Below are 10,047 nucleotides of genomic sequence, written 5' to 3'. Positions count from 1 at the left end.
TTATTATCAGCCTCATTTTATAGCTGGACAGTTTAACTGCTCAGAGCATTTGAAAGACTTTTCCATGGCCGAACAATTCAGGTCCTGATTCCCTTATTCCTTGTCCCTTCTGTTGCCCCTCCCTGCCCTTCCACTGGGGCTGGATCCCTCTGGCCACTTGAGAAAGCCCACATACAGGTTGCTCCCCCTGCCCCCACAAGGGTTGACCCTCAGCAGCATCATGTGCTCACCCAGGCATGACAGGCAGGGGCTACCAACTTGGCTCTTATCTCTGAGTACGCTGCCAGTTCTGTCAGCCAGCTCCCTGCCGGACCAATCAGCTTATTTTCTCCAGATGCAGAGAAGCATGGGGAATCCCATGACAGGAAGTGAAGGTGTTTTATCCTGTGAAAAATCACAGAAGGCCCTAATTTGAATTCCTTGCCCCTCAGGAGTGTGAGGAGGCGCTGGAATCAGTCCCATGTACCTGGCTCAGGGGCAGGACGGCTGATGACAAGAGCTGTGCTTGGCCTGACCTTGGGGGCCTGGGGAGGACATCCCCTTGTCTGCAGTGAAAAACAACCTTGGCCAGGGCCTTGGTAAGCAAGGCTTTGGGATAATTTGGATAGGGACTGGATGGAAGTCCGTTTGTTCTGACTGTGAGGAAAAGTGTTGATGAAGTTAACAAGAAATATAAACAAGAACTGGAGGGCAATGCAGTTTAAGTGTGCTTAAAGTGCTAATTACAGACGATCGGTATCTTTCTGTGTTCAGGTAGGTCGCCTTAGGAATTTATATGTTAGCTAGGTGCTATGGTTCTCAAACGATATAGACTTTCTTTAAAAACTGGTTACTATTTAGGCAAGCGTTACTATTTATTTACTCATTTATCTATTTATTCATCAAATATTTACTGAGCTCTTACTCTGTTAGGGACTGTGCAAGGTTCTGGGGGACAATAGAGGAAACAAGGAGCCCCCTGTCCTTAGGAGCTTCCATGCCAGTGTGAGAAACTGAGTGCTGGTTGGACAGAGATGGTGTAGCTGGGCTACAGTTTCAGAAGCAGAGTGAAGGCATCTCAGAAATCACATTAAAGACCAGTGTCCAGGCTGGGCCCAGGCTGCAGGAGGCAGCTCACTAGGCCACAGGCCAACTGGTGTCCAGGTCCTCACACACCTCACTTACAATGCCAGAGAGGTCTCGGTTCAAATCCTAGCTCTGCCACTTTTTAACTGTGTTTCAATGGCAAGTCACATATCCTCAATGAGCCTCAGAGGATTTATCTGCAAAATGGGCATACTAATTTGAATCTCAAAAGATTTGACAAATTAAATGAGATAATGGATATAAAACACTCGGCCCAATACAGAAAACAGCATGTAGTGACCAACGTTATTCTCAGCTGTTATCTCTAACAATGAGAATTCTTATAATATTCTGAGCATGGTGTTACTCCCCTTAACACGTGCAGACAAGTGTGAACATAAAACATGGGCACTAGCACATACGCATTTGTGTGTCAAGACATGCATATACCTTCACAACACAGAACTTTATGTGCCCATGAATCTCCAAACAAGTATTTGCATATTCACAGGTGCACACACATGTCCACATGCACAGAGACTTTTTATGGCCACTTTTCCCCTTCTAGACTTTCTCTACCCCCACATGCACAGGCCTCCTTTTGTCCGCCTCCAAATTCCAAATACAAAGAACATCCAGGACAGGGACAATTTAAGTATGGGACCAGGGTTATCTGCTGAGCACATTTCTTAACCCACCACTGCCGTCAAGTCGATTCCGACTCATAGCGACCCTATTTAAAATAAACAAAAAGAAAAAGAAAAAACCAAACCCATTGCTGTCAAGTCAGTCCCGACTAATAGTGACCCTATAGGAGAGAGTAGAACTGCCCCATAGGGTTTCTAAGGCTGTGATTATCTCATGTATTATCTCATGCACCCTCTTTATCTGTTCTTTTCTTTCTGCTACGTTTTTGCCCCATTACTTCAAGTTCACGTCTAAGATCAATCTCTGAGGGAAGAGCAAGTTGAATTTTGCTGCTTCAATGATGTTATATTTTATTCTGCTTCTCATTAGACCTTTATTTCCACCTAACGTGAACCTAAACTCCCCCTCCCCCTTTTTTTTTCATTCCTCCTTCCAGGTATTTAATGTAGATTGACACACAAGTGGAATGAGGAGCTCCGTTGGGGAGGCATGGAACTGGACTCTCTGTAAAGAGGCTATCAGGATCCTCTGTCCCAAATGTGAATCGGGCTTGGCTTTGGAGAAGATGCTGTGGAGGTATTCCAAACCAGTATGGACTTGACACATGAAAGGCACCCCTCTTCTCATGTAAAGCAGAATACTATTCTTGCAACCAGCTCATCCAGTATTTGGAGTTTCAGTTCTCAGCTACATGGTAGATAGAAGTTCAGAGGACACAGAAGTATGCCTCATCCATTCAACCACTCAGCAAATATTTATTGAGCACTTGTTCTGCTGCAGGCCTACCCTGGGGTAGAGATGGGTGAACAGGGCAGACACAATCCCAGATTCCATAATACTTAGAGTCAAGTGAGGGATATAGGCATTAAACATAATGTCATACTAACAATTTTTGAAATACAATTATAATAAATGCTCTGCAGGACAAAGGAAGGATGATTTGGGAGTGTACAATAGGGAGAATTGGATTAGTTAATGTTGTGGTAGGTTTATCAAACCCGTTGCCATCCAGTCGGTTCTGACTCATAGTGACCCTGTAGGACAGAATAGAACTGCTCCATGGGGTTTCCAAGGAGCACCTGTTGGATTTGAACTGCCAAGCTTTTGGTTACCAGCCTGAGCTCTTGACCACTGCACCACCAGGGCTCCTGTGGTAGGTTTAGGAGGAGGATGTTAATTAAACTTGATGGATAAATAGAAGCTGGCAAGAGGAGAGTTTAACAAACCAACTATTAACAAAAGTATGCGCAGGGCTCAGGCAAACCAACAAGAGATAGTGCAGTATGGCAGAGCTAGTAACTCTAGACCTGAAAGGACAAAGGAAGGGAGTGGTCACATGACAGGAACTGTGATGTCTGGTGTAAGGACTTAGCTAAGCCTTAGTGTGCTGCTCCAGGGGAGCTGGGAACAAATGCCCTAATCTCATTCTTTCACACCCTGACCTCCCAGTGCTTCCCATTGACCAAACCCAATTAGAAGTGGTCCAGCAGCCTTCTAGAGCACAGAGTAGGGTATAGAAGGGTAGAAAGTGAATCTTGCGGAGGTGAGAAGAGGGTGAAGGAAGATATTTAGAACAAACCATCTCTCTTACTAGCCTGTGAGAGCCTTTTCAACAGGGAATGTGGTTTTCATTTTGTAGGCCAAGTCCCAAACACAAACCATGACAAATAGAAAGAGCTTATTAAACACCCAGTAAATGAATGAATTTAGGAACGGTAGGTGTATAGATGAATAATTAAACAACCAGATGAATGACCAAATGTCTGAATAAATGAAGGTAGGATAAATAGAATGAAAACCTTTTTCCTAATGGAGTTCTTTATGTAAACTGCCTAGGAACAATTTGTAATTAACACATCAAATTCTTCTAAAGGCCTTGAAAGACTTTGTCTCTTCCTCAGTTTAAGGCATCTGCACGGAAGCTTGTATGTATACAGGATGAAATTGCTTCCTTCATAGCAGAGATAAAGCACCTCCTACCTCCTGCTCCAAAGATCTCAAATTCTGAATTAGAAGAGACATGAATTAATGAGATCTTCACATAACAAGAAAAACCTCTTTTAATAACTGGGAGTTAAACAGAGTTTGGATCCCTGCTGATCTTATTGGCAAAATTAAATAAAAGTGACATTCTGCTGGCCCAAGCAAATTAGCAGCGAGCCTGTGTAAAGGCTCAGTTAACCCGAGACATTGTGTGATGTATTACCCATTGTTTGACGTACTTTCATAAGAGCAAGACGAAGTGTCCCATCCTTTAGACTCTGGTAATGTGCCTCATTGTTAAATTCAATAGGAAAAGCGATTCATACTGTGGTATGATTGAAAAGAAAATTGAATCCTTTTGAAGTTATAAATGTGTCTATTACCGCGTGTGCACACAAATTTTCCATGGAAATTATGGTGAAAGTAGTGATTCTCCTCGAAAAATGCATTAGTGTTGACACGTTCAATTTTATCTGCATCAGAATATAAATACCCTTTAACCATGGTCAAATCGTGCGGAATGTATATACCGTATCTACATAAGTCACTTGTCTATCCATCTATGGGGAAAGAAAAAAAAAAAAAGGCTTCGAGCTTGAGTGCTATCCTGGTTCTCCATTTGCAGCTTTAAACAGGGTTTGTGTGAGGATCTTTCTAATTAAAAAAAAAAAAAAAAGTTTCATAAGGCAAAGGCCTGTAATTTCCTATCCTGGTTACACAAAGCAAGTTTGAAAGCTTTGAGAGACCTGGCAAGTTGTCATCTGAGTGTTATGCTGGTGTGGCCACCAGGCCATTATAGGCCATGCATTGACTGAGACGCCCCTACAAGCTAGAAGGTGATGTCAGTGACATACTATTCAGCTCTGTTCTGTGGTTGCAAATCCTTTTGCTTACAAGACAAACGGGAACAGTGAAATGCCTGTCACCGCTTGTCTCCTTCCCATTAAGACCTGTTCCTTCTCTGCTCAGCTCCTCCATTCTCCTGACCCTGTCCTTCTCTAGATGTGAAACTCAAGTGAGCCACTTTTACTCTCTGGGCTTCAGTTTCCTCTTGTGAAAATCAAGGGAACTGACTCTACGTCCTTCAAAGTCAGATGATTGGCACTGGTTGAACACATTATACTCCTTTTTTGCTTCCATACCTGTATTAGTCCAGACATTTCGGGTCACAAATGATAGACAACTTAACCCAAACTGGCTTAAGAAAAATAGGATTTATTGTCTCCCCGCCCACCCCCGCCAAAAAAAAAAAAAAAGAGGTCAGGGACAAATGTGGCAGTGGGCATAGAATCAGAACAGGTCTCGTTCTTGGCTCTGCTCCCTTGAGGTTGGCTCCATTCACAAATTCTCTTGGTGTTCCCTTCTCACATGGCAAGGTAGCCACCACTCCTTATTCACATCCTTCCTACTCTAAATTTAGCAGGAAAAAGTAGACCATAGATGTATTTTTGAGCAATATTATGGACCTGACTCTCCATGGCCCAAATCAGCTCAGTTCCCATCCCTGAACCAATCACTAAAGCCAGAGGCATGTGATGCTCTGATTAGCTAGGCTGGGGTCACATCCACTCTTAGAACTGTAGACTGAACTCAATCCATGGCATGTGGACTAAGAGTTGGGGAGGGTCAGACACTCCAAGCATCATTATGTTCCTTTTACCAAAAAAAAAAAAAAGCATAATGGAGGGAATGGGGGTAGAGGTGGGGGGCATATCTGCTGCAATGCTTTTATGCAAGCACTTCCTGCTGCCTGAAACACTTCCTATTCTTTGTCAGTGTGCTGAATCCTTGCTTATCCTTCAAGATCAAGTTTAAATAACTTTACCGAGCCTCTGCAAACAAGTCTCTCTCTGACTTCTATACTCTCTTAGCACTGAAGCATATCCATTAGAGAACCCATCACACTCATCCCCTCTCTGACCGCCAAATATTTTTTGAGCACCTATGAAGTGCCAGGCATGTCAATATTTACTTCCACTAAGGAGTTGCACCACCAGGTTCTATGCATTGGCTTCATGACATGCTGGAAGGGACTCTGAAGCCAAGTTAGAGAAGGGGGCAGTGGAAAAAGTTAGCAAGGGATCAGCAGAAACTAGCAGAAAACAGCGTGACAAAATAACTGGCTCTTTGAGATGGGCACTAGCCGACTAAGATCAAGGTAATACTTCTGATTGACAAATACTATCTAGTTCCTGGGGAGATTTGGGAGCCAGGAGAGAGTGATTCTCAAATGCAAGGCAAAGCACAGTCACAGAAGTGTACAAGAAGGGTGGTAAGAATTTGAAGCAAGCAGTCCATTCCCAAGGGAGTTGCAGGGGCAGGATTCCTATACATCCAGAGACCAGGCATGTGATGGCCAGGTTAGAAGCTTGGCTTCTTCAAATGGGACCTTGATCTGAGAGCCACCTGATCTTGGCCAGTAAACATTAGCCTAGATATTCCCACTCCAAGACAAAACAGTTGGGATGTGGGGCAGGGAAACCCTTTCCATTAGCCTTCTCTGTTTACCCTCATACCTGCTTTTCACTTGCTCCCCGCCCTCCCCCCAACTTATTTCACATCCTACATGGCTTCGGTTCCTTTGGCTTGTCTGTCTTTCATTTCTGGTTCTGTGCTCACCCCTCCTACTCGAAGATAGAATTTACTTTCCCTTCACCCTTCCCTTGTTTGATTCTTCAGTGTCCCTTAGCACACTTACCTATTAGCTCTCCCTGCTTTCGGTTATTTTAAATAACCAACATGCCCAATGTAAATCCAGTTCTTAGGACACATTTTTGTACTTTTCCATCAAGGGGATAGGAAGGAGAAAGTACAAAAATGTGACCTCAAAATTGGATTTAAGTTGGACATGTTGGTTATTCAAAGTAACACAAAGCCTATCCTCTTGATGTGTGATTCCAGTTCTAATGCATTTAGGAAAACTCTGGTGGTGGTTAAGTGCTATGGCTGCTAACCAAAAGGTCAGCAGTTTGAATCTACCAGGCACTCTTTAGAAACTCCATGGAGCAGTTCTACTCGGTCCTATAGGGTTGCTATGAATCAGAATCGACTCGACAGCAAAGGATTTTTTTGGAAACCCTGGTGGTATAGTGGTTAAGAGCTATGGCTGCTATCCAAAAGGTCAGCTGTTCAAATCCACCAGGCGCTCCTTGGGAACCCTATGGGGCTCTTCTACACTGTCCTATAGGGTCCCTAAAAGTCAGAACTGACCCGACGGCAATGGGCTTGAGTTTTTCTTTTTTTTAGTATCCCCTTGGTTATTAACATCATTAGTGTAGCCTGACATGTTTGCCCTGAAGAAGAGAGTTGTTTTGTTAGGTGCCTGCGAGTCAGTTCCTACTCATAGCGATCCTTGCACAACAAAACAAAACACTGCCCAGTCCTGTGGCATCCTTACAATCGTTGTTATGCTTGAGCCCATTGTTGCAGCCACTGTGTCAACCCATCTCGTTGAGGGTCCTCCTCTTTTCCGCAGACGCTGTACTTTACCAGCATGATGTCCCTCTCCAGGGACTGATCCCTTCTGACAACATGTCCAAAGTATGTAAGACGCAGTCTCGCCATCCTTGCTTCTAAGGAGCACTCTGGTTGTACTTCTTCCAAGACAGATTTGTTCATTCTTTTGGCAGTCCACAGTATAGTCAATATTCTTTGCCAACACCACAATTCAAAGGTGTCAATTTTTCTTCGGTCTTCCTTATTCATTGTCCAGCTTTCACATGCCTATGATGAAATTGAAAATACCGTGGTTTGGGTAGGCACACCTTAGTCTTCAAGGTGACATCTTTGTTTTTCAACACTTTAAAGAGGTCCTTTGCAGCAGATTTGCCCAATATAATGCGTCTCTTGATTTCTTGACTGCTGCTTCCATGGCTGTTGATTGTGGATCCAAGTAAAATGAAATCCTTGACAACTTCAATCTTTTCTCCCTTTATCATGATGCTGCTCATTGGTCCAGTTGTGAGGATTTTTGTTTTCTTTATGTTGAGATGTAATCCACACTGAAGGCTGTGGTCCTCGATCTTCATTAGTAAGTGCTTCAAGTCCTCTTCACTTTCAGCAAGCAAGGTTGTGTCATCTGCATAAGGCAGGATATTAATGAGTCTTCCTCCAATCCTAATGCCCTGTTCTTCTTCATATAGTCCAGCTTCTTGGATTATTTGCTCAGCATAGAGATTGAATAGATATGGTGAAAGGATACAACCCTGATGTACACCTTTCCTGACTTTAAACCTCACAGTATCCCCTTGTTCTATTCAAACAACTGCCTCTTGATCTATGTAAAGGTTCCTTATGAGCATAATAAAGTGTTCTGGAATTCCTATTCTTGACAATGTTATCCATAATCTGTTATGATGCACACAGAGGAATCCCTTTGCATAGTCAATAAAACACAGGCAAACAACCTTCTGGTATTCTCTGCTTTCAGACAGGATCCATCTGACATCAGCAATTATATCCCTGGTTCCATGCCCTCTTCTGAATCCGGCCTGAACTTCTGGCAGTTCCTTGTCGATATACTGCTGCAGCCACTTTTAAATGATCTTCAGCAAAATTTTGCTTGCATGTGATATTAATGATATTGTTTGATAATTTCCACATTCAGTTGGATCACCTTTCTTGGGAATAGGCATCAATATGGATCTCTTCCAGTCAGTTGGCCAGGAAGCTGTCTTCCATATTTCTTGGCATAGACAAGTGAGCACTTACAGTGCTGCATCCGTTTGTTGAAACATCTCAATTGATAGTCCGTCAATTCCCGGAGCCTTATTTTTCACCAATTCCTTCAGGACAGCTTGGACTTCTTCCTTCAGTACCATCAGTTCCTGATCATATGCTACCTCTTGAAATGGTTGAATGTCGACCAATTCTTTTCAGTATAATGACTCTGCGTATTCCTTCCATCTTCTTTTGGTAATTCCTGTGTCGTTTAATATTTTCCCCATAGAATCCTTTGCTATTGCAACTCGAGGCTTGAATTTTTTCTTCAGTTCTTTCAGCTTGAGAAACACCAAGTGTGTTCTTCCCTTTTGGTTTTCTATCTCCAGCTCTTTGCACATGTCATTATAATACTTTACTTTGTCTTCTCGAGGCTCCCTTTGAAATCTTCTGTTCAGTTCTTTTACTTCATCATTTCTTCCTTTTGCTTTAGTCTATTGACATTCAAGAGCAAGTTTCAGAGTCTCCTCTGACATCCATCTTGGTCTTTTCTTTCTTTCCTGTCTTTTCGATGACCTCTTGCTTTCTTCATGTATGATGCCCTTGATGTCATTGCACAATTTGTCTGGTCTTCGGTCTGTAGTGTTCAGTGCGTCAAATCTATTCTTGAGATGGTCTGTAAATTCAGGTGGGATATACTCAAGGTCGTATTTCGGCTCTCATGGACTTGCTCTGATTTTCTTCAGTTTCAGCTTGAACTTGCGTATGAGCAATTGATGGTCTGTTCCACAATCAGCCCCTGGCCTATGTTCTGACTGATGATATTTAGCTTTTCCATCATCTCTTTCTGCAGATGTCGATTTGATTCCTGTGTATTCCATCTGGCAAGGTCCATTTGTATAAAAAGTATGGTCACTATTTATGTTGGTGAAAAAAGCTATTTGCAATGAAGAGGTCATTGGTCTTGCAAAATTGTATCATTTTATCTCTGGCATTGTTTCTATCACCAAGGCCATATTTTCCAACTACACATCCTTCTTTGTTTCTGACTTTTGCATTCCAGTCACCAGTAATTATCAATGCATCTTGAGTGTATGTTCTATCAATTTCAGACTGCAGAAGCTGATAAAAATCTTCAATTTCTTCATCTTTGGCTTTAGAAGTTGGTGTGTAAATTTGAATAGTAGTCTTATTAACTGGTCTTCTTGTAGACACATGGATATTATCCTATCACTGACAGCATTGTGCTTCAGGATAGATCTTGAAATATCCTTTTTGACGATGAATGCAACACTATTCCTCTTCAAGTTGTCATTCCCAGCATAGTGGACTATACGATTATCTGATTCAAAATGACCAATACCAGTCCATGAGTCTGTCATTTTGTCATACTGTGGGGCCTTGTATGTTGCTGTGATGCTGGAAGCTATCCCACCAGTATTCAGATACCAGCAGGGTCACCCAAGGAGGACAAGTTTCAGCTGAGCTTCCAGACTAAGACAGACTAGGAAGAGGGACTCTGCAGTCTACTTCTGAAAAGCATTAGCCAGTGAAAACCTTAAGAATAGCAGTGGAACAGTTTCTGATATAGTGCTGGAAGATGCGCCCCCCCCACCCCCCCAGGTTGGAAGGCACTCAAAAGATGACTGGGGAAGAGCTCCCTTCTCAAAATAGGGTCAACCTTAATGACGT

Source organism: Loxodonta africana, chromosome 7 (genome assembly GCF_030014295.1).
Source record: "Loxodonta africana isolate mLoxAfr1 chromosome 7, mLoxAfr1.hap2, whole genome shotgun sequence".
Lineage (NCBI taxonomy): Eukaryota > Metazoa > Chordata > Mammalia > Proboscidea > Elephantidae > Loxodonta > Loxodonta africana.
This window is presented reverse-complemented; position numbering follows the sequence as displayed.